The sequence below is a fragment of the Peromyscus californicus genome, unplaced genomic scaffold (genome assembly GCF_007827085.1).
Source record: "Peromyscus californicus insignis strain IS unplaced genomic scaffold, ASM782708v3 Scaffold_24__1_contigs__length_46423439, whole genome shotgun sequence".
NCBI classification, from domain to species: Eukaryota; Metazoa; Chordata; class Mammalia; order Rodentia; family Cricetidae; genus Peromyscus; species Peromyscus californicus.
In genome coordinates, this window is record NW_026294535.1 from 25416925 (window position 1) to 25442651 (window position 25727).

A 25727-nucleotide genomic window follows, 5' to 3' on the forward strand; every position below is an offset into this window, starting at 1 on the left:
ACTCTTACAGAAACTTGTGGTTTGATTATGGAGTACAAAGACTTTGTAACATCCTCAACATCTAAGTATCAGGTTAACATATCTCTGGACTGTGTTGCATCAGAATGCTTCCTTTAAAAAATATCTGAGTTGCTGACTTGAGCTTCATAAAAAAAAAAAAATCATTAAGTGAATTTTGGATTGCAAGTCAGACAGAATTTCCAACCATTCTGAAATGACCATAAACTGCTGTTTTGTGCTAGTTATATGAAACCACATCCAAAGTATTGATGATTATAAAATCAAAATATTGAACAACTCTGAAGCACATTGAAGATACTCTGTTCTGCAGTATCAGATACTCAAACAAGATTTAATACTTTATGTAAAAATAAACAAGTGCATCCACATCACTAGTGTGCAACCATGTTTGTCCTTAATATATGATAAAATTTTATATATACCAAAAAATAGTTTTAAAATTAATTTCTTCATCATTTATTAGTAAATGTTTTAATGTTTGAATACATACTTTATATACCTAAAAGTCCAGGCTTGCATAAACTTTCTCAGAGGAAAAGGCTCACAAATGGGAAAAATTTAGGAAACCCTCATGTGACCTCTGAGTTTAGGTGATTACAATGTGTCAGCCTAGGTTAGCAGTTGTAACAAATGAACCACTCTAGTGGAGAATATTGACAGAGGGAGACACTAGGGAGACGCTACATGTACGGAGCAAGGGAGGCTGTAGATTGGACACATCTCAGAATTCTTATATTGATACCCTAATCCCCAGAGCGATGCTGTTGGGTCGGGTAGGGGGATTCAGTGATTGTAGATGAATTTCTAAACAGTCTTATTAAATAAGAAACTTTTTCCAGGGGAGAAAATTGGGCCACAAAAAAAGTTAACTGGCTATCCCACAGTCTACAAGTGACGATTAACTCATCATTGCGGTGCCTTCATTAATGAGATTAGCATTGTAATAAAGGACCCCATACGGCTCCTTGCCTCTTTTGCCATATGAAAACACAGTGAACAGACAGTTGTCTATGAACAAGGCTCCAGGCTCACATCCAACCACAAATCTGCTTATGCATTCTTCTGTGTTTTCCCACCTCCAAGAACTCTAAGAGACACATTTCTACTGTCTATCCACCATGCAGAGGGCACATCATTCCCGCAGCCCCAAAAGAGTAAGACAGGAAGAATCTATGTGCATTTCCCTCCACTTTGCAGTCAATCTAAAATGGTTCTAAAGACTAATAAGGTATATATATATATATATATATATATATATATATATATATATATATATATATATAAATTATAAAATATATATAATTTATATATTAATATATATATATTTATAGGCTGGATTTTTTGAATCAGGAAACTGAGTCTGATAGCTATCCTCAAATTTTAGGAGTATGTGAAGGTCATCTCTGACTATAAGTTGCCCAAGAGCCACAGACCCTTAGTCCTGGGTTCTTTGCATTCCTTCGGATAGACGCCCTCAAGTTTAGTTAGTTATTTGCATCCACTTTATCACTCAGTTTAGAACACACTGTGTCTTTGTCGCTATTTGTTCCAGTACCTCTGGCTTCAGCTTTGAGCTGGAATTTGGGAGGGAAAAAAAAAAAAGTCAGGATCTTCATTAGCAAAGAATGAAACACAGCACTGATTAGGCATCTGCCCTCTACCTTCCTAAAGATCTCTTTTTTTCCTCATCACCAAACTGTACTATTTGGGGGTGATCTTTAATAGTCCAAGAAATAAGAAAACTGGCTCTCTGTTCTCTACTACCAAACTCCTAGTACCCATAAGCCACTGTTCTTCCCCAAGTGCGACCTTTGTAGGTCAGGCCTTTCTCTCTGACCATGAGCCCAACAAGCTCAGGCAACCCTCATCCTTTCCGCATGAGGAGAAGATGGTCCAGTTGCACAAAGACTCACTGACAAGATGTCTCTGGTAGGAAATGAACTGTTCTTGACAAAGTGAAAAGGAGAGACATAAGACACTCACACGTATGCCCCATCTTTAACTATTTGAATTTGAGCGGGACAGTTGTTTTACACTTCTGACATTAATAATCTTCATCTGAAAAGTAAGAATGATAATACTAACTAATACTGACTAAGCTCCACGGTTGTAAAGAGAACTGACTATATTGGCCCCTGTGAAGTGAACTACAAAGGTCTGGACAAGTGAATGCTTAACCATGTCTCCTGGACTTTAATTCAGCCCTTTAGGTGACAATCTATAAGTAGAAGGCGATGCTCAAACGTCACCTAAGCTGGCAAGTCATCCACACTCACCATGGTAACGGACTTTGTTACTGCTTCCCACTTCTGGCTCCCATCATCCTTTCTGTTCTGAACAATTCACAGCGTGCAAGAAATCCATGCAAAGGCGATAGCAAACGGAGGCAAAAATCCCACGCTCTGGGAAGGGGGTGCTAATTCAAATACGAGTATGGTAGTTCTATGTCCGTTGATTTTTGGAGATGCAATTCTTTTTTAAATGTCTCCAGATAAATCAGTATTTTGAACTTACGTTAAAATCTGTGATGGCTTCTTTGGACCTACCTTTCTCAGAAGGATTTTTGAAAATAATTTTGCTGTGATTTCTATTATCTATTATGTCAGTTATAAATAACTTCATAATTAAATAATTAAACATTATTTGGATGCATTACTGTTTCTTTAAAACATACATAGAAAATAACATAATTTACAGAAATAACCTTTTTTTAATAAAAGACATTTTAAAAGCTTCTATGCCTACTTGTTTTCTATTCTTGTTTTTATACATTAACACTATGTACAGACATGAGATTTCCAGAGAATCTGCACTTTCTCGTAATGTACGAAATTGTCATGCGTGCATGTATCTTTCTGGGGACTGGTTCTGTATATGTCAGTAATCCATGACCACATTGAGCAGTAGCTGTCCCCTGTGACTAGGACCCCACTGAAAACCCATGACAGTGGATGTTAGTGAACTTTAGACCTACCTCTGATTTTTTGCTTTGTATACAACAGAGTAGCAGGGCTTCCTCCAGCAACTGTACTACTTGTTTTGTGTCTTAGAAATTGCAAGCACACAAAATAAGTAGTACAGTTGCTGGAGGAAGCCCTGCTACTCTGTTGTATACAAAGTAAAAAATCAGAGCCGGGCGGTGGTGGCGCACGCCTTTAATCCCAGCACTCGGGAGGCAGAGGCAGGCAGATCTCTGTGAGTTCGAGGCCAGCCTGGTCTACGGCGCGAGATCCAGGAAAGGCACAAAGCTACACAGAGAAACCCTGTCTCGAAAAACCAAAAAAAAAAAAAAAAAAAAATCAGAGGTAGGTCTAAAGTCCACTAACATCCGCTGTCATGAAATTGCAAGCAGCCAGGCGTCGTTGGCGCATGCCTTTCATCCCAGCACTTGGGAGGCAGAGGCCAGGCGGATCTCTGTGAGTTCAAGGCCAGCCTGGGCTACAGAATAAATTCCAGGAAAGGCACAAAGCTACACAGAGAAATCCTGTCTCGAAAAACCAAAAAAAAAAAAAAAAAAAAGAGAGAGAGAGAGAGAAAGAAATTGCAAGCATCCAATGACTGTCACATTGCCCACTGCCCAGATGAGACATAAACAGAGATGGAGGGGTCCTGGGCAGTACTTGTCGGTCCCCAGGGCTGCTGGGATATCCCTCTGCAGCTTGGCTTGCAGAGAAATTTGGAAGTTTCTTTTGAACAGCTTCATTTTTTCATTTTTATTGGATAAGAAATTACTTGGCATTCTGCTCAGCAAGGAACACATTATTCTGTCATAGCTGCATAGACAAAGAAGCATTTTTAAAATGAATATCGCATAGAGGACAGATATAATTTTTTGAAAGAAATTTGGCTCGGTAAGGTAAACAACCAAAAAAAAAAAAATCTGGAGAGAATTTACAGAGAACAAAGACCTTTGGTCATGCAGGACTCTATTTTGAAGAAGAACATTCTCCTTTCTACAATTGCAGCCATCTTCCCCCTTCAGACATCATATTAAGAGAGGCACAAACATGACCGAGTATTTTGAAGTGCTTTTAAATGCACAAAGAAATATGTATCTCTATATCTGAGCAAGACATTGTATTATGAGTATAAATTATCCCGTCCTAGACTAACATTTTATCTCTTAGCATGAAAAACCTTCTAGACATCAAAAGAGCATCCTTGAATAGTTCAGCACAAGAGGGGCTTATACCTCACTTACACAATCAGTCTCTGCTACAATAGAAGCAGAGTATAGGGCACCATGGAGCATATATTTATCATCCCCATTCCAACTTCATGTTGTCAAGAGCAACGAACATCAGCCATGATGGACCCACATCCTCTCCTGTCTCCACAAAACTCTGAAGTACGCTCCTGAGTAATAGCATTCTTTTTTATTTATTTATTTATTTATTATGTATACAGTGTTCTGCCTACATGTGTGCCTGCAGTCCAGAAGAGGGCACCAGGTCTCATTACAAGTGGTTGAGAGCCACCATGTGGTTGCTGGGAATTGAACTCAGGACCTCTGGAAGAGCAGCCAGTGCTCTTAACCACTGAGCCATCTCTCCAGGCCCAAGTAATAGCATTCTTAACTCCAGCGTTTCCTCTCAAGACCTGCAATGAAAGAATTTAATGCCGAGAACTTTATCCAATGCCGAGGTGGAAGACAAACAGAGAGGAAGGGCAGAAATAAGAACACATGTTTAATCTAATGGGTTTGTCTACCTCCGCAAGTATTACTTTAAATACAGACAGGCAACTTCAGCAATGCCCCCCGCAGGCTGATTTAAGAGGTACCAGAAAAAGCTATATCCATTCACCCCAGTACCAAATCCAAATTCAAGTCCACAGTCCCCACTGCAAAAATATAAGAGACTGCTATAGTTCCAAATTCTGAATCTTTTGAATACCTTACATTTTGTAACTTCCCATAGCAAGGCATGGGGAAGTGCTCACAAACATTAATATAGCTGATGCAAAATATAAGAAGATTCCTGGGCTGGAGAGATGGTTCAGCGGTGAATAGCACTGGCTGTTCTTGCAGAGGACCTAGGTTCAATTCCCAGCACCCACATGGCAGCTTAGAACTGTCTGTATCTCCTATTCCAGGGCATCTGATATCTTCACACCAATGCACATAAAATAAAGCTAAATAATTTTTTAAAAAAAAGATTCCCATTGTATGTGAGGAGAAAAAAAAGACCATGTACAGCTTTATGCCAATTCATGTCAGGTAGGCTAGCTCAACCTTTATCACCAAATTATTTTCCTACGTTAGAATAGTTAGATTAGTTCCCAGCTTGTCATTCATACACCTTTCCATAAAAATCACCAGTTGCCTGAGTAGACTCCTCTTCTCCTGATTAAGTTTCACTATTTACTTAAGAAAGATCCCATGTCCCATCAACACAGATTGGGAAACCTACTCCTCAGGCTCACCTACCATCCAAACTGCTCCTCTCGGCTGGGAAGAGCTCTCTCTGACTCTCTCACATCTTCCTTCTGAGGACTGTTTTCATTGTCCCTGCCTCGTGGAACCCAACTACAAAAGACACAGCCCCATTTCCTTTGGAATGCCAAATGCAACCAAATCTTAAGTATCCGTAGAGGACGCAGATGCAGGTGTCTGTGCAATTGTTGTGAATAAGATCCATCTTCCCTGGTGAAGGAGGAGAGAGACATTGTGTCAGGGGTTTGGGTGAATAGTTAAAAAATAGTAACTCCTACCAAGAAGACACAAAGAAGCTGTATTGAAAAAAAAAAAATCTTAGATTTCCTGATGATATAGGGGTGGGAATGAATGAAACTATTTAAGTTAATAATCCTGTTCATTCTACAACTCAGAACCTTAATTACATCTCTTTGAAGAACTCCAGACAACTGGCCTCAATGTGCCTCTCTGTCCAGCTGCACTGTCCAGTATATAACTACTGACTCCATGTGTCCAAAGATGACATGGCACATAAAATGAAAATACAGCATTTATTTTACTGTTTCTTTTTAGTTTTTATTGTATTTGCTAAAAAATTTAAATTCTGTATGACTTCCTGTGGTTTTGTTTTTTGTTTTTTTTTTTGTTTTGTTTTTTTTGTTGTTTTTTTTTTTTTGGTTTTTCGAGACAGGGTTTCTCTGTGTAGCTTTGCGCCTTTCCTGGAACTCACTTGGTAGCCCAGGCTGGCCTCGAACTCACAGAGATCCGCCGGCCTCTGCCTCCCGAGTGCTGGGATTAAAGGCGTGCGCCACCACCGCCCGGCGACTTCCTGTGTTTTAATGGGGAGTGCTGGTCTTAGTCTTCCCTTAGCCCCCACTGCCCACCCTTCCCCACCCCCATCAAGTCCACCCTCAGTCATGTTTCAGAAACTTAAATTTCTCCCACTGGGTATACTAAATGGGCAAGATAATTCTCTCTTTATTTCAGTTTATCCTAAGTTGACTGACCCCAGGAGTGAGGAGAGAGAGGACAGAATGTAGGGAACACTGGCCATGTCCTCCTCAGAGTGGCCATTCTGTGTCTTAGCATTTCTATTGCTGTGAAGAGACACTGTGACCACAGCAACTCTTATAAAGGACAACATTTAATTGTGGTGGCTGGCTTACAGTTCAGAGGTTTAGTCCATTATCGTCATGGTGGGAAGAAAGGCAGCATGCAGGCAGACACGGTGCTGGAGAAGGAGCTGAGAGTTCTTGGATCTTGATAGGCAGGAGGCAGGAAGTAGTCAGTCTCACTGGGTGTGGCTTGAGCACATATGAGCCCTCAAAGCCTCCACAGTAACACACTTCCTCCAACAAGGCCACACCTACTCCAACAAGGCCATACCACCTAATAGTGCCACTTCCTTTGGGGGCTATTTTCTTTCAAAACACCACATAGCCGATCCAAAATGAACTCTGCTGTTACCTTTAAAATATGAAAATAGACCAGATGATGGTGGTGGTGCAAGCCTTTAATCCTAGCACTCAGGAGGCAGAGGCAAGTGGATCTCTCTGAGTCCGAGGACATACTGGTCTACAGAGCAAGTTCCAGGACAGCCAGGGCTACATGTAGGACAAGCCCTGTCTTGAAAAACCAAAAAAAAAAAAAAAAAAAAAAAAATAAGAAAATAATTTTCTTCTATTTGTTGATAGAAAAACCACTTATCATTATAAACTTTTCAGAGTCTATGGAGAATCCAAATGACCTAAGAGTTGGCCCATTTCTTTCCATTTGTGAAATGCACATAAAAAATCTTAAAGGATAGTTGATTCTTTGAGTCTCAGAAATCCCAAGAACATGACTAGGAAAGAAGTAAAAACAGACTGGCAGTCTTTAGTAAACTAAGTCTGCCTGATAGGAGAAAATGCCTGTCTTTTCTTACTGTACTTAGTGGGTGTGTACTGAGTAGAGACCAGGGCTGAGCATGAGTACAGAACAGTGGAGGTTCAGAAGAACATTAACCTCTTCCGGAAGCAGCAGCATCTTCCGGTCAAAAGCATGAGACAGTGAGCACGTACCAGTTTTCTATTTGCATGACCTATCTTAACGGCTAAAAAGCAAGTCTTCTGAAGTCACGTTCCCATTAAAATGGGAAAACAACAACTCTCAACTCCATGTAAGCTCATGAACTTGCATAGACTTTGGGTATGGTTAATCTTGGTGTGATGTCTTCATGTATCCGAAAGTTTGCTTACTGCCCAGCAGATAGTGAGGATTAAAAATAAGAGATAAGAACAGGAAGATAATTACACATCTTACTTTTATTTCAATTCCTAATTTTAAAACGTTTTTGCCTCTTTTCCTGATGCCACCATGCTACATTATACAATAAAAGAGCCCAGGAAAATTAGCAAATTAGAACCAGTGCCTTCCTTTTACAAATTAGAGGGACAAGAGTAAAAAGATAACCAAGTTTTAGGGCACATCTGAAAGAGCTATATAAACATCAGCAGGTCTTTATGAGTCTCATAAAGCAGACTATACTTCATTAACAGGTTCCGAGGGTTTAGCCCTATCTGTGGACACCAAATTTTTGGAGGTTAAAGTCAATAGATGAGGTGAATTTAAAGAAATTATTCTATATTCATTTATTCCATAAATGTGTGTGGGGGGGGTGTTGCCTAAGTATAAAAAGTACTGATATCTATGTATTTTCTGAAAGATACTGGTTTTTAATCTCTTAAATAAGAATCTCATAACATTAAGATAATTTAAAGCCGGGCAGTGGTGGTGCACGCCTTTAATCCCAGCACTCAGGAGGCAGAGGCAGGCGGATCTCTGTGAGTTCGAGGCCAGACTGGTCTACAGAGCGAGATTCAGGAAAGGCGCAAAGCTACACAGAGAAACCCTGTCTCAAAAAAAAAAACAAACCAAAAAACCAAAAAAAAAAGATAATTTAAAATCTTGATAATACTAAATGAATATTTAATAGTAATAATATATACTACCTGTTTTCTATGAGCTAGGCACCATAAACACTTTCTATAATCTCATTTATTCAACCCTTATAGCAGAAGGTGTGATTATCAGTCACATTTTATACAGAAAGCTAAAATAATCAGAAATTAAGCCACTTAGCCAAATCATCAGGTGAGAGAGCCAGGATGAGCCTAACCAGATTACCTTAACTCTGGAATCCTTGCTGGTTAACTTTGTTCTCAACTTGCTATTGCTTAAATGGTGTAGAAAATGATATCTCCTACTTATTAACAGCAGCCTTGCGGGTCCAGGTGATGAGTTCAGTTTGAAGAATGCTTGGTTTAGGGTGTAAGCAGCGTGTTTGAGTGGAAATGCCTGGGTATGATGGATAGGATGGAGCTTAAGCTCAAGAGAGAAGAAGAGAGACTGAGCAGATACTAGCAAGCATTTTACTGTCCAAAGTCTAGGTAAATGACCCCCAGGCACAGTGTTTCAAAGGGAGCCTGCCCAGGTAATCCTGGGTAAATTCCTCCAGCACTCACTACACCTGTGCCACTGTGACAAGCACTGTGGAAATGCAAGGGCCTTTAAGTAATATTTAATATTACAGTCCCACAAAGCACTTACATTTGGTGAGTAAGAAGATGAAATCAAACAGAATCCATCCAAACAAACAAACCCACATACTTATAAAATTATAAAACTGGAGGATCAAAGGAAGGAAATTAGCTGGGGAGCATTGGGGAATATTTAAGGAGAGAAGTGGAGTTTGACCAAGACAAAATAAAAAAAAAAAAGATGAGAAGAAAGAATGAAGTTGGAATTTATCCCATGTGCCATCAAATTTCAACACTGAAAATTCTAACCAGGAGGAAACTGTTTACTAGTCAAGGCTTAGTTACAGCAGATGGAATCTATGTTGGCCATTCTGGACAGAAAGAGAATGCTACCCTTCCCAAGCATTAAGTGTTTTACCGAATGATTAGAATAGCCAAGTTAATACACTTAAGCAGAGTGTCCCAGGACAACCACCAAGGCCCAGCCCAAGAAATGGACTTCTGAGATAACAGCTTCTAGAAACAGCTACCTCCAAGACCATCCCTGGTTCCAGGTACTCTGGAAAACAGGTTCTTCCCCCCACCCCTTCCTCTCTACACTGGGGAATTCAAGATCTGAGTTGAAGTCTCACATGAATTCATTCAATAGACTTAACTCAAATCATATCGGACAGATATTCCTGCCTTAATAAAGTCTGGGAAATGTGGAATTTTAGCTTCCCACTCTCTGCAGAGCAAAAGGACACATTGAAAGGAAGCCGATGATTTGTTAGGTAAAGCAATCTACATGTCTGTCCTACTAGGCTTGTCCAGAGGCTGTGCTTAGGATAGGAATTACCTTCCCATCCACCAGTTCACATACACACTCAAAAGACATCTCAGTTGGCAATACAACAGATCAATAGTAACTTTACATTTCTGCTTTCATTCTTGAGTCCACTATCTAGAGACAACTGATTCACCAGTCAGCTGTAGCCAGTTAATGTGCTCTTACCTTTCCTTTTCTATTCTAAAAGAGAAATACTATATTTCCTTGACTTTTGTGGCTTAATTATAGCTTGAACTGTCAGTTCTGAGGACTGGAATCACTTGACAACTCAAGTAGGTAATAGATGCATCTTGTGTCTGACTAGGGAAAGTGTTCATAGCCAGCATTTGAAATAAGGACGGAAAAAATGATCACGTACTATCCCCATTCCTATGCATATTGAGCATACTGTTCCAATCTTCACTGAGCAGCCATCATCATTTGATATCAAGGAGGAACAAGATCAGAGAACGGATAACAATAATAATTACACTGTTCTTGTCATATCCCAAGCACTGTGTGTGCTAAACACTCAACCTGGACCATTTTATCTTAATTCTTACAGCAACTTTCCTAGAGAATTTTTACCATAATCACCATTTGAGGAGCAAACCACAAATATGGAGCAGAGGAGACAAAATCATCTTACCCACAAATTGGCGGTTTTACAAGTATAACTACACTTTGAAGCCTTCTTTCTAAAATAAAGGAGCCCATACCCAAAAAGCAGGATTCAGTAGGAATTCTCTGTTCCCTAGGAGGAAATGATGCATCTTTATTACATTCTCCTTTACATCTCCATAACTGAGTTGCGATGGTCTACACATGTTATATGGCGACTCTTATCAACTTGGCAAAAGAAATCACAGCCCCAAATTTTTTTATTTATTTATAAACAATAATATGCTCTTTGCTAACATCAGGATATGTGGAACTTTGTATTTTTTTTTCTTTTCTCCTACTAGTTTAACTCCTCTGTCTAAAGGATTGGGAGAAACCAAAATAATGATATGAATACAGTTTAGACAGTCACTTTTTTTGAACATGAGCCAGGTCTCAGCCAAAAGACCAAATTTTAATGGAAGCTTCCAGTCAGCACAATAGCACTGGAGAAGGCCAATTATCTATTACCAACCTCCCAGGCCTAGCCACTAGTGACTGTACTAGCAATAGATCAAGGCAGGAATGAATTTCCAAACATGAGCTGAGAAACGCACACGGAGCCCCAGCTTGCTGTTAATCTGTAATGTGTTTTAAATAAGCCATTTAACTTCTTCCTCCTTTGGCTCCTCATCTGTAAAGTTGGGATGAAAATTAAGCCCTCAGATATCTTTCAGCATTAATTATTGTTTGGAAAGTCGATTAAGTCCTGAGCACCAAGCTAAACATCAGTGCTCTGATCCGGTTTTGGGTCAGCTCTCTAATTTGGCAAGAGATTTTGGTCAATTCTGTTTCTAAACAAGTTCATCAAAGTTCTGTCCAGGCAGCTGAAGTTATCCTTTTGAAACTTGCTACCAATGGCCTTTGTTATGTAAACATAAAAGGAACAATTACTCACAAAGAATTATACTAAAAGCATCTGTGACTAAGCAGTAATTGGGTGTTTAGTAAAACATCAATTAAGTGACATTTTTCCTCTAGTAACGTAGAAACTCATTAATTATATGAAATTATAGTAGCCACTAGAATTTCATTATAAATACCACAAAGGACTTTTGGATAACTACACCTGACTTGATAGAATAAAATTTTAACTGTTTCCTGTTGATTTTATTCTGAATGGCCAACACATTTTATTCTAAATGGAAGGGTAGGTGGGGGAAATCGCTGAGGGATTGGGGAAGAGAAACCATGATCAGAATATATTGTATGAAAAAAATTATTTTCAATAAAAGAAAGAAAATCATCATTCTAAATTAGTAAAACCTCATTTACAGAACTGATCAAATATAAAATTCTATGTAAATGAGAACACTAACCTAGCCAACAAATAATTATGAAATACTATTATGTGATAAGCAAGATACAAGTTTCTGACAATACAGTATAATACAATAGATAAAAATCTTTACTATTACATATCTTCTAGCAGCATGAAAGAAGAGAAAGGAAAACGTAAGAAATAAATGTAAATAAATGAAACACATAGCATATCATATGTCAAGAAAATCCATTATAGAGAAAAAAAAGAAAAATTACAGAGATTGATGACATAGTTGGAAGGGTTGGAGTAGAGTGAAAATAGTCATTTTAAACAAGATGGGCAAGAAAGTTCTCTCTGGTAGGGGTAATTTTAACTGTGACCTATAGCCTTGTTTATAAAAGAAAAAGATGTTCCAGGTAGAGAAAAGAGCAAACGCTAAAGCCCGAGTATGCTTAGAATATTTGAAAACCACCAAAGACTCTAGCGTGGGGGGGGGGTGGAAATCAATGGAAGCTAGGGAGTTATTAGTACAAGGATTAAAAATACAGATCCTGATCCTCAGCATCCTCATGGCACCTCACAACTGTGTGTAACTCTAGTCCAAGAGGATCTGACACCTTCTTCTGGCATCTGAGGGCACCAGGCACACAAGTGGTGCAGATGAACATGCAGGTAAAATGTCCGTACATATACAAATAAAGGAATGATGCCTTCAAAAGCAGAATTACAAAAATATGTTAAAATACAAATAAATAAGCAATGATACACAGAAGAATGCAGTAATCAGATAGTAAGCACAACTCATGAATGTGTGGAGGCATATGAGGATGCTTATAGGGAGACAGAATATTAGTTTGTAGTTCTCAGACATTGATGTACTCTAGAATCAGCTGGAGTGCTGACTGAAATACAGATTTCACAGCCCCTCCCCCACTGTTGCTGATGTGGTAGAGACCCAGAGAATTTGCATTTCAAATAAGTTCATAATAAGAAACTGAAGGGGTTGGTCCTCAAGGCAAGGGAAGCTTCCCTGAGCTGTTCTTGCTCCCCCAGCAACAGAAAATACCAAAGAGGCTTTGGATTCCAGCTCTTCACTTACATGATATGAAACTTTGAGAAACTTACCAAGGTTCTCTAACTAATAATATCCATTTCATTTGTTTAAAAAAAAATTCTGCTGCATGGTGGTAGTGGTGCACACCTTTAATCCCAGCACTTGGGAGGCAGAGCCAAACTCTGTGAGTTTGAGACCAGCCTGGTCTACAGAGTGAGTTCCAGGACAGGCTCCAAAGCTACAACAGAGAAACCCTGTCTCGGAAAAAAAAAATCTATTTTTACTTTTGTGTTTTGTTCCATATGTCTACCACATGTGTGAAGTCATGCTCAGAGGCCAGAAGAGGTATCCAACAGCCTGGAGTGTGAGCTATTGAGAGCCATCCATTATGGGTGGCAAGAATTGAACCTGAGTCCTCTGGAAAAGGAGCCAGTGTTCAACTTACCTCTTCAGAACCTAACAATACCCTTTCTTACAAAAGGACCAAGACAAAAGGACCTATCTTAATTGGTTGCTGAGGCCTGAAAGGTATTGATGTGCATAAGTCACCCAGAGTTATACATATACATGGTTATAAAGCTAAGTAGACCCCTGCCGTTTTTTATTTTCATTCTTGTGATAGAATATTCTCTCCATGGTTCCCTGACAAATAGCAAGGGCTATTTGTCCTCTTTTGGTTTAATCATCATGAAAATAAATAAAGCATGCCATAAATTCTCATAGGACACCAACCCCATAATAGGAAATATATGATCAATGTAATCTTTAAAAAATTTAGTTAGAACAGTATAGTTGCTGTTGTTTGTTTGGTTTTTACTCGTTGACTCTTTGGGGGCCTGCCACCCAGCTCACCAAAAAATATACACAGAGACTTATTACTTATAAATGCTCGGCCTTAGCTTGGCTTGTTTCTTAACTAATTATCCCATTTACCTTTTGCCTCTGGGCTTTTACCTTTCTCTATTCCTGTATATTTTTCTTTTTTACTTCATATTCCAAATCTGGCTGTGTGGCTGAGTGATTGGCCCTTTCTGACGATCCTTTTCTGAGCAATAGTCTACTCTCCTCCTTAGGAAAGTCTCCAACCTAGAACTCAGTTATAGCTAATGTTCTTCATACAATACAGGAACAGATATTCCATCCACAAATGGAAACATGCATGTCACGGGCAGGAGATGGAAGTCTAACTGGATGCTCTCTGGTGTTCTGAGGGAGACAGCAGGACAAGGGTAGTTTTGAGGTCAAGGTCATGGCAGCAGTAGTGAAAATGACTAGTCCTCAACAGGCTCATCTTGCCATGATATTTAGGCCTCTTGCTTCCTTCGGGGCTTCCTTAGTGCCTACATGTATTTCCTGGCTAAGTGGGAATCTGTGAGCCTCCCAGTATGTTTTGACTCCTTGAATCTTCGGGAGCATATGTGGGTAACAGAGAGCTAAGTTAGCTGATACTTGCTCCCATTTCTTTTAGTCAAGAACTAATTGGTAATAGCTTATATGTGAAATGAATATCAAAGAAAAGATAGAAATCATGTAAATCTGGGAAGAAGGATCATATCATAGCTCGATAGATAAGTAATGTTGCAGAGGGGGAACACATCGTAAAAATGTAATTGGTGGAGATAGTTAAAATGACACGTTCATATAAAGGGATTCGTGGAGAAATGATGCTTTGGCAAAGTAGCTTAGGAAACTTTAACCTTACTATTTAGTCTACTTAAATCTTGCCAGCCTGTTTTGCCTGTGCATGAATGAATGCATACCAGATGCATGCTTGGTGCCTGCATAGTTCTGTACCAGGTCTCTGCATACATATTATGGCTTCCAGTTTAGTGTTTTTATGAGATTCCTGAGTGTGCAAAAGAGTAGATCTCTATTTCTTGTGTCTTCCCCTTGGCTCTTTTCCTTCTGTTTGTTTCTTGTCCAACTCTGATATATTGGTGTTTATCATATATTTTATTATTAGAAAGAAAGAAAGAAAGAAAGAAAGAAAGAAAGAAAGAAAGAAAGAAAGAAAGAAAGAAAGAAGGAAGGAAAGAAAGAAAGAAAGATACAATGACAAATTTGTGTGTTACAAAATTTTTAAATAGTTAAGTGGTGGTGGTGCATGCCTTTAATCCTAGCACTTAGGTGAGGGGGGCAGAGGCAAGCAGATCTCTGCAAGTTCAAGGCCAGCCTGGTCTACAAAGTGAGTTCCAGGACAGGCAGGATTTTTATACAATATAGTTTGATTGTATTTTCCCTCTCCCAGCTCTCCCAGACCCTCCTCACCTCCCTTTACTATCCAATTTAATGTTCTTTCTGCGCCTCCCCCCCCCCCCCCCCCCGTCTCAAAAAAAAATCAAAACAAAGAGCCAGTAAGACAAAAAAAAAAAATGCCAAAACAACAACAACAACAAATCCATAGAGTTCCTTTTGTTCTGGTCAACTGCTCCTAAGTGTGGGCCTACCCTGGAATGGGGTTGATGTACTCAATGACACTACAGGAGAAGACTGATTTTGCCATTCCCAGCAGGTATCAGTTGCAGACAGTTTCTTAGATAGGGGTGGGAAACTCCTGTCTAATTCCCCTTCACAGGGCTAGTATCCCACCTGGCTTAAACCTGTGCAGGTCCTGTGCATGCTGCCACAGTCTCTGTTAGTTCCTACGTGCCTCAGTGTCCTTGGAAGATGCTTCCTTTGGAGTCACGAATCACCTCTGGCTCTTACAGTCCTTCGGCCTCTTTTTCCACTAAGATCCCTGAGCTTTGAGGGGAGGACTTTGATGAGAACATCCCGTTTAGGACTGAGCGCTCCAAAATCTCTCACTCTCTGCACATTGTCCAATGGTGGGTCTCTGTTAGTTCCCATCTACCGCAAGAAGCTTCTCTGGGAAGGGTTTGAGCAAGGTTCTGATCTGTTCATGGCAAAGGCAGATCTGGTGGGTTTGTTTGTTTGTTTGTTTGTTTCTGCTATTAAGAACAATGTATCATTAGAACAGATTGTTTCCCAGTCGCTTGAATCCAGCCACTCTCAAACACAGAACATGATGGAGTAGCTTATTTAGTTTCAAAAAAAAAGGGGGGGGGGGGTTATGGAGGAAAAAAAAAAAAAAACCACAGTAGTTCTTGTAATGATTGGAATGAGGGGGAAAAAAACTTAGTTAAGAACAAGCATGCCTTAGGACTTGAACACCAGTAGGAGCTATGAGATTTAAAACCATAAAGGCAGAATATTACAAAGGAAATATAGGAAGGCTTAGAAAGAAAGAGGTAGAGGAGCATTAAAAATAACTTCATGGTTTTAAGCCCTAACCTTAAGAAGACATGCTGGTTATGAGAATCAGTTTCAAAGCTTCATGGAATTTAGAGAATAAGGAAGTGTTTGGGGGGCAGTGTGGATGATCAACAAGGTGAGTGCTATGGAGAGGTCAAAACAATGAATCAGCCTTCAAGAGTCTTTACATACTCTTCCTAAAACGTCACTGGTGACTGTCAAAACTTCCAGAAAGCAAGGAGGCCGAATTCAGACACCAGGAAATAATGACAGCGAGGAAGTGATATTACATGTATCAAATGGTTTAGAGAAGTTTGGAAATGGAGGCAAAGTTAAAAACATGAAACACTGATTCACGATATTGATGTTGAGGAAGCAGCATCCTGCCCTCATTACAGAACCATGAGTAGCCTGAAAAATGGTGTCTTCCTGGAATGATGACCAACATTTCAACACCGAGTAACTATGCAAAGGAAGGGTTTGTGGCAGCATTTCTGTGCATGCAAATCATGAGATTTGAGCTTTAAACCCCCACTACTGCCTTTTCTTATCCCTCTATCCCCTCCCCAACCCATGATAATACCATTTTACTTTCATATCTTCCTTGCCTCTAGATTCCACATTTGAGAGAAAGCATGCAGTGTCTGAGCTTTTAACATGATCTTTCACTCTATACATTTTCCTGCAAACAACATATCATTCTTCTTTATAAATAAAAAATGTGTGTATGTATATATAATATATGTATAACTATATAAAATATGCATTTTCATCATCCATCTTAGCTACCTTTCTATTGCTGTGATAAAACATCATGACCAAAAGCAACTTGGGGAGGAAAGGGTTTATTTCATTTTATAGCTTGTAGTCCATGAACCAGGAAGTCAGAACGGGAACTCAGGACAGGAACCTGGAGGTGGGAACTCATGGCAAAACATAGAGAAGTGCTGTTTACCGACTTGCTCCTAATAGCTGTGCAGCCTACATTCTTATACATCCCAGGACCAGGTACAGCTCCACCCACAGTGGGCCTGACTCCCACATCAATCACTAAATCAAGAAAATGTCCCACAGGCTTGCCTACAAGCCCATCTTAGGAACGCAGTTCCTCAGCTGTGGTTCCCTCTTCTCAGATAACCCCAGCTTGTGCCAAGTGGACAAAACACTAGTCAGCACAATCTGTTGTCGGCACCTAAGCTGATTTCATAGTTTGAAAATTGTGAAGCAATCAACATGGATATTCAGTTATCTGTATAGTAAGTTGGCTTTGATTTCCTTGGAGGTACTCCCACAAATTTATGGACCATATATTCCATGTTGATAATATGCAGGATCTATTTTTAATTTTGGAGGAACCCCCATACTGATTTCCAAGTCACTAATTTACTCTTACATTCATTTCTTTTCTCTCACATCCTTACCAGGAGAGAGAGACAGACAGACAGACAAACAGACAGACAGAGACAGAGAGAGAGAGAGAGAGACAGAGAGAGAGAGAGAGAGAGAGAGAGAGAGAGAGAGAGAATGTGTGTGTTAATCACTTTGTCTGCCTGGAGTAAAATGGAATCTCAGTGTGGTTTGGTTTATATTTCCATCATGACTATATCATTGAAAAGTTTGTGTTCTTCTTGGCTATCTGTATTTCTATATCTTACAAGGTACCTTACCTGTGCTTCAGTTGGCAGAATTAACAGAAAATGTTCACAGGACCAACAGCAATCTACAGATTCAATAGAATTCCAGTCAGCATTCCAGTGGTATTCTCCACAGAGCTGGGAAAATAATTCTGTAATTCATATGAGAGCAGAAACAATCCCCAAATAGCCAAAATAATCCTAAGCAAAAATACCAATACTGGAGGCATCACCATATCTGACATCAAACTGTACTACACAGCTATAGTAAAATCAACAGCATGGTACTAACACAGAAATGTAAAGATGGGTGGAATGGGATAAACATTCTAGAAATAATCCACGTAGTTACTACTATATCGTTCTCAACAAAGATGCCTAAAGCATACATTGGTGTCCAGTTAGTTTTCTATTGCTAAACTAAAACACCATGACCATAAGCTTGCCGTTATTTAGGGCCATATTCCATCACTGAAGTGGGGTCAAAGGAAAGAACTCAAGGCAGGAATCTAGAGGTCAGAGCTGAAGCAGAGGTTATGGAGGAGTGCTGTTTCCTGGCTTGTTCCTCATGCCTTGTTCAGCCTGCTTTCGTATACAACCCAGGACCACCTGCTCAAGACTGACACCAGCCACAGTGAGCTGGACCCTCCCACATTAATCATTAATCAAGAAAATACTTGACTGACTTGCCTGTAAGCCAATCAGTTGAATGTTCCCAAATGACTCTAGCTTGTGTCAAACTGGCACAAAACCAAACTACACAAACAGGAGAAATCATCCAATAAATAGTACTGGGAAAACTGGGTATCTCCGTGTAGAAAAAGGAAAGCGCATCCACATCTTCCACTCTGTACAAAAACCAATTCCGAATAGATTAAGACCCCAGTGTAAAACATGAAAGCCATAAATTACTAGAGGAAAGCACTTCAAGATGTACGCATAGCGTGTTGAAGCCCGAGGGCTGTTCTGAGCTGGTCCGCCCCTTGCACCCACCCCCATACTCAAAAGAGCCAACCCCACCCCTCACCATGGCCACAGAAGAGCTGGCTCCTCCACACATCTGAGGTGGATGGTCCTAGCTGAGGTCCAGGCTGAACAACTCAGCTACCACCCAGGCCCACATCCAGTGCTTTGAGCGGACCCACCCCAACATCTACCCCATCTATGACTTGCTGGAGTAAGTGAAAGGACTGGTCCTGTGGAACCATGACTGCAGGATCTCCATGGCTCAGGGCAACAGTAGGATATCAAAGGGGCGTTTTGGTGAGGGTCCAGTATTGATGCTGTACCAGAAGCCAGAAGCCTTGAACCAGACCAACAACTCATTGCAATGAATGTTCTCAAGTAAAGCTGGGCAAAACACACCACAGCTCCCAATGCCACTAAGAATGAACAGGTGATGGAGAGGCAGGAAAGATGGAAGAACAAAGTAGTGTTTTGTTTTTGGTTTTGCTTTTTTAATTTGGTGATGGGAGGCTACAAGGGTGGAGGGCAGACATGGAGGGACTAGGAAATGAGTGGGTGCATAAAGTGAAATTCCCAAAGAATCAATAAAAAAATATGTTTAAAAGAAAAAAAAAAAAGATGTAGGCATAGGCAAAGACTCCCTAAAGAGGGTTCCAGTGGGTCAGAAAATAATAGCAGGAATTGATAAATAAGATTGTATCAAATTTAAAAGTTCCAAACACCAAAAGAAACAATCAACAGATAAGACATCCTTTAGTATGAGAGAAACATCCATGGCAGATATTTACCCCACTGAGGATCTAAAATATAGGGAGAAATTTAAAATAATTCAATAAAAAAAATTGAATAGCAAAAAGACAAATAATCCAATTAATTAATGGGCAAATTGGTTGACACGTTTATTCTTAAATTCAACGTACCCTAGAAGGCACTGGCTTACCTCGTTTCAGAACCCTTGTTGGCTTCATGGGTTCTGACATAGTCCTTGATGGCACAGGTGCAGTCACAGAAAAAAATATGCATAAAGCAAAAACCAGCCAAGGTCCTGACAACCATTCCTCACACCTTCCTATTCACTAAACAAACTTGCTTTTGTCTGATATAAAATCAAGACAAGGGAAGGGGGCATTTAATTCAGAGCTCGCGCACTCTTTCTTCCAAGTGCATTTTTTCAACCTAGCTGTTTTATAAAGTCCAGAGGGCAAGCAAGGACTTGAGCCGCAGAGCAATTACATGGATTTCTGCATTTGGAAACTTGGACTTTTCCAAATCGCAGCAATGAAAACAAAGCTTATATGAAAAATGACTGTCCTGCTGTTCCTTGAGTGTTTGCATACTGTTTCCCAGCAGAAACCCAGCCCCAGACTGGTGCACGCTCCGAAAGGTAACAGACAGCATCTGGGGAGCAGGACTGCAGGAATGTGACTCATCCCTTTTGTTTCTTGCCAAGCTTACCTTGACATTTACTTTTATAAACACCATCAGCGAGGACTACGCACAGAAATTATCTTTTGAATCTACATCTGGAGTTTTTCTTGGCTGCCACATTTTAAACCAGCTAAGAGAGTTCTTCTCTTTCATTCGATAATAACAATTAGCAATGCACTGTACCTTGCACTGTGTCTCACGCCTAGCTTCGTTTTTGACTAGGCTTGGTTTTTTTGTTGTTGTTGTTGTTTTGTTTTGTTTTGTTTTTCACAGCATAGTGAAATGAGAGCCCTTTGTGTCACTTTTGTCACTTTTATATCAAACATATATTGATGGCCAGGGACAAGGAACACCGGAGCCCTGGAAAGTACTTTGTTGCTGGGGTGAGAGCTCAATTATTTCTTCTCTTGCTCATGTGGTAGAGTGTTATCCTAGAACTGCCTTCAGATGGTAGAGGTATACAGGCATTTCAACTTCAACATTATCTCAAATATGTTTAATTTAACCTGAATGATTCAAAGGAAAAGAATGGGTTTGACAATTATTCTGGGGGGTTTGTTGTAGTTCTTTTTAAAAATCAACCACACACCAAAAAAAAAAAAAAAAAAAAAAAAAAAAGTTCAAATGAGATGGTCTGAGACAAAGATGGATTGGGGCTCTAATTATTTATACAAGTCATATGATGATGTTACATTCTTTTCTATTGTATGTTTACAAAAAACTAAATTCACATTCTCAGCAGTTGTCACTCTGTATTCTCCCTGGGCATTTCTTGCATTCTTACTCCTTAGTATTTCAGGCACACCTCCAGCTACTGGAACGCAATACAAATTGTTCCCACTTAAGATTACTAAAGGATACAAGGATTGGCCGCTAGTCCCACATAAACCCATAGAGAAGCTCCTATTCCTGATTTATACTGTACTGTCATGCTCATAACGTCAGCTGAGCTCCGTTAGCTTAAATATTGCACATTATAATTTTAGATCACCTACATGATCCAGAGTGAGGAGTTGTGATCATGGTTCTAATTATTTGGCCAATTCAGAAAACTAAACAAGATCATTTGAGCTGGTTCTATGGGTTTGTCTGGTTTTGCCTAAATGCCTAGATTGCTGTACAGATCCTCCCCTCTAGGGAGGGATAAGAGAGCTCTGTGAAACCCTGTCTCAGAATGAAGAGGTTGTCACAGCTTTTTGATATCTAGAGTCCTGCTGTGGATATCGTTCTGTATAAATAAAATGCTGATTGGTCAGTAGCCAGGCAGGAAGTATAGGCAGGACAAGAAGAGAAGAGAATTCTGGGAAGTGGAAGGCTGAGGCAGAGAGATGCTGCCAGCCGCCACCATGACAAGCGAGATGTAAGGTACTAGTAAGCCATGAGCCACGTGGCAACTTATAGACTAATAGAAATGGGTTAATTTAAGATATAAGAACAGTTAGCAAGAAGCCTGCCACGGCCATACAGTTTGTAAGTAATATAAGTCTCTGTGTGTTTACTTGGTTGGATCTGAGCGGCTGCGGGACTGGTGGGTGAGAGAGACTTGTCCTGACCGTGGGCCAGGCAGGACTGGAGAAAACTTCAGCTACAGAGTCCATGTGTTAGAGTCAAGAATTTCCTTTCTGGAATATGAGAAGAAGGCGCTTACAAGATGCATGCTTACTGAGAAGCAGACCCACTTGTCCTGCCTTATGCTAAATGCACCTAGAAATCATTCCCTTTTATTTGAATTAAGTATTTCCTTGACTTCGCCATTTGTCTTGTGTGGATTCCTGAGCCAGATACTTTCATAGGGATGACTGTATGGAAGATGTTTACATCAGTTATGCTGACAAGGACTTGAAGGAGATAGGGTGAGACATGGGGAAAGTTTGAATGGAAATCCAGTCTCAGCTCAGGCCTTGGGTCCTCAGGAGAAGGACTGTCCCCTCAGATTGGAGCTGAATTGAAGCAAGGAGCCATGGCTCTGTGTCCACTCTTTTCCCACCCCTAGACTCCAATCCACCAGTCATAGAAATTATGCTACCTCCAAGAATGAAATGAGGAGGGATCAGGAACAAACTCAGTCCCCAGCACTTGTGATTCCCAAGGGAACAAGGTCCCAGCTCTGACAGCAGGTTCTGCTGTAAAGAACGTAGCACAGAGCACACTATGGGAGTGGAGAATGGAGAATGTAGGAGCACAAATCATTCCCCTTGTCTTGCCCCGAAGAGTCCATTGGTCCTGGCACTACCTAAAGGCCCAAGTACACACACACACACACACACACACACACACACACACACACACACACACACACACAAATCATGAAATTTTTTAAAGCTGATGGAATCATTTTATAATTTATTTTACTCCTTTATAAATCTACAATTCTTTTGTAGCCATGATTCATACTGAAAACAATTTCCGTAGAATAAAACATTACTTTCTTACATCAGTCTTTCTCAAACTGGAGAGAGAATTTTCAGAGGAGAGAAGAGCCTTAGGTTGTGTGTGAAGATGTGTGTATGAGTTTGTATATGTGTGTATATATGTGTGTACCTGCATACATATCTGTGTATATATGTATGTATGTATATCTCCAAGGAGTTTGTACGTTTTTTCAAGTTTAAGAAACACAGGAATGATGTAAACACTTTACTCAAGAATGAGAGACCCTAGGATTTAAATCCCTCCTGTATTGCTACTTGCAAACTCTGCTCTTCCAGAGAAAAACAAATGTGTATATATGTGACAGGTTTGATTTTAAGATAAAAAAAAAAAAAAACCAATTCAAGCATTGCTTTATAAGGGAAGATAGTTTTTAAAGAAAGAAAAATCAAGCAAAACTCCTTGAATTTCTAAAGACAACCAATGAAATAAGTCTATGAAATCTAGATCTTAGGGAGTGATAGATACATAGTAAGCATCAATTTTTTTTTAGTTAAATTGTACCTTCTGAATGAAGGAAACACAATTGTGTACTAATAACATCTTTAAATGCAAAACTGTAAGGAATACCTGCTATATTAGTGAGATTCCAAGGTTATAAAACACACCTGAGATGATCAGCTTACAAAGAGGAAAGGCTTACTTTGGTTCATAGCTTCATAAGTTTTATTCCATGGTCACTTGGCCCTTTTGTTGATGTGACAAGGGACAACATATCACAATGGGGAGTATATGGTGAGGCCAAGTGGCTGGCCTCCAAGCAGCTGTAATGTAAAGACAGACAGGCCCCCCAATATCTTGTCAAAGGCATGCCCTAAATCACTTCACTTCATCTGTAAGATCTCATCACATAGACGTTCTCACCTCTCAACAATGCTACGCTGAGAACCAAGCCTTTAATGAATGAGTCCTTGAAGGATGTTGTGGGTCCAAACTATAGCACCTTCCGTCTAGAGAAAATATAGGCACTGGGAGGAAGGCTTGGTGGGTAAAAGCGCTATCTATGCAAGCAAGCGTGGGGACCTCAGCTCAATCCCCAGCGCCCATACAAAAGCTGAAGCTGGGAAGTGACCCCAGAGGTGTTGACACAGCAACAGGAGACTCTCTGAGCTTTCTGACAAGGCAGTCTTACTGAACTGGTGATCTTCGGGTTGAGTGAGAGACACTGTCTCAAAAAGTAAGATGGGGAGACACTGAGGAAAACACCTGACATTGACCGCTGACCGCCACATGCACACACATGAACACACGTCTGCACTTACCTGCTCACATACAAAAATATATCTATTAAGGATTTAAAGTATTAAGTAAATACAGAACTTGCTGGCTAAGTATGAAAGTTCCTATCAACTCAACAAGTCAGTACAATACAGTAGCAGCATAGAGAAGGACTACTAAGTGAGGAATGGTCACCTTTAGGGGATTAAACATTTTATTATGGCCAAGAGCAGTGTATAAGCATAGGGGATTTTGATTTTGCTACTTTAAAAAAAATCCATTATTTTTTTCTTATTTTATTTTACATTTTAAAAAACCTTTTATCATTGATTGCCAGAAAAACGTCTCTTCTGCCATTATGACACCAGGATCCTGATCCTCACACCAAATGGAGGTCAGGCTGAATCTGTCTGGGGCTCAGCCACCCAGCTGATGCATCAGTCCTGTAAGGATGGGATGAATTTGACAGATTCAAGACAGACAGGTCCGGTGTTCCCAGAACACACAGTCACATTTCGTTGGCTTCAAGGAGCTTCGCCCCCAATGCCCTAAAAATCCTAATTCCAAAACCTTAGATTCTGTGGCTGTTAGATCAAAAAGTTGCTCTCTCTCTCTATCCCCCTGTCTTTTCTCAAGTATAAACAGTCCAGCTCCTCGAATTCCCATCAGATAGGAAACTGTGACTCCAGGGAACTGAGCCAAAATTAGCCAGTCTTCTCCTTAGAAGAAACCTCTTCTCCACAGATAAAATTCTATTTGCCTTGAAACCATAAACTTTTTAACATCCAACATCGACACTAAGAAGTCATCTTTTTTCATTGCATAAGATAACAAAAAAGAAAAACAGACCTCATGTTTAAGACTAGAGTTCAAGGACCTTTCTCAGTCAAATCAGCCTGATAAAAATGGCTTTTCCAGGTGGCTATTTTTAGCACTCGTCTTTTTCCTACCAAAATATGTTCTAACTAGTACAAAATGTTAGCTTACACGCAGTAAGACTCACTGCTCCCCAACTGTGCGATTAGTAAAAATAACTCCACCCAGCTACAGCGAATGACAACTGAGTGTTTGAAATGATTCAATGAAACCTATTTCATGTGACTAATCAATAACTATGTCAGATGACTGTGCCCAGATTAATTGTTTGAGCTATTGCTTACTGCATTTTATAAATGTATTGAATTTATTGTCAGCTCATGATTGCATACTGTATACATAGGGGATCCAATGGCCATCTTTGGTAGAAAAAATACCTTATATTCTTCTGTCCCCATCCCAGTTTTACCAGATGGTCCAAGTCAGCAAGTATTAGACATTATCTTTAAAAACACTAGTCAGTATCTGTCTCCATCATGCAAAACAGCTTTCTCAATGCAGAAGGGGGAAATATTCCTGTAGATGTCTATGATACAGAATGATCAATGTAGGAACACAAAACATGAATACCTTTGCAGTATAGTTCCTTCTGATTCCTATCATCTGATCCTGTCTGATTTATTTCTTCCCAGCCTTAAACCTAGGTCCTAAACTAGAGAGCTACTTGAAATATTCCCATCACTCTGGTAAGGGGTAAACTGGAGAACCCTCCACCTCTTTAAAGGGAGCAAATAACATAATAAATAATAGCCCACACAATAGGCAAAGAACATCAAGGCAAAAGATTCAGCACTGGTCATGATGAAATCAGGTTTGACCAAGGTACCCATGCTTCCTGAAAAAGTTAGCTTCAAAATGTGCTTTGGGAAAAAAACAGGACTGATTTAAAGGTTGAAGCAGGAAAGGCACTTGAGACTGAGGAAGAATATGCTTTAAGAAAGCACGGTGTGTCCAAGAAAACTGGAAATCCAGTTTGGTGGCTGAAATTAAGTATATGGATACTACTAAAATAGAAGGAACTAGAAAAGGCAGGTTTCATTAATTTGTGAAAAATCGTAAGTCCTTCAGAAGGAGGCTTAATTTAATTTACTAGGCTCTTGGAAGCAACTGGTATTTTGAAGAAGAATATATATCCAGATGCTTCCGGAAGTTTACTCTGGCAAGAGAAAGATGAAGCGGGAG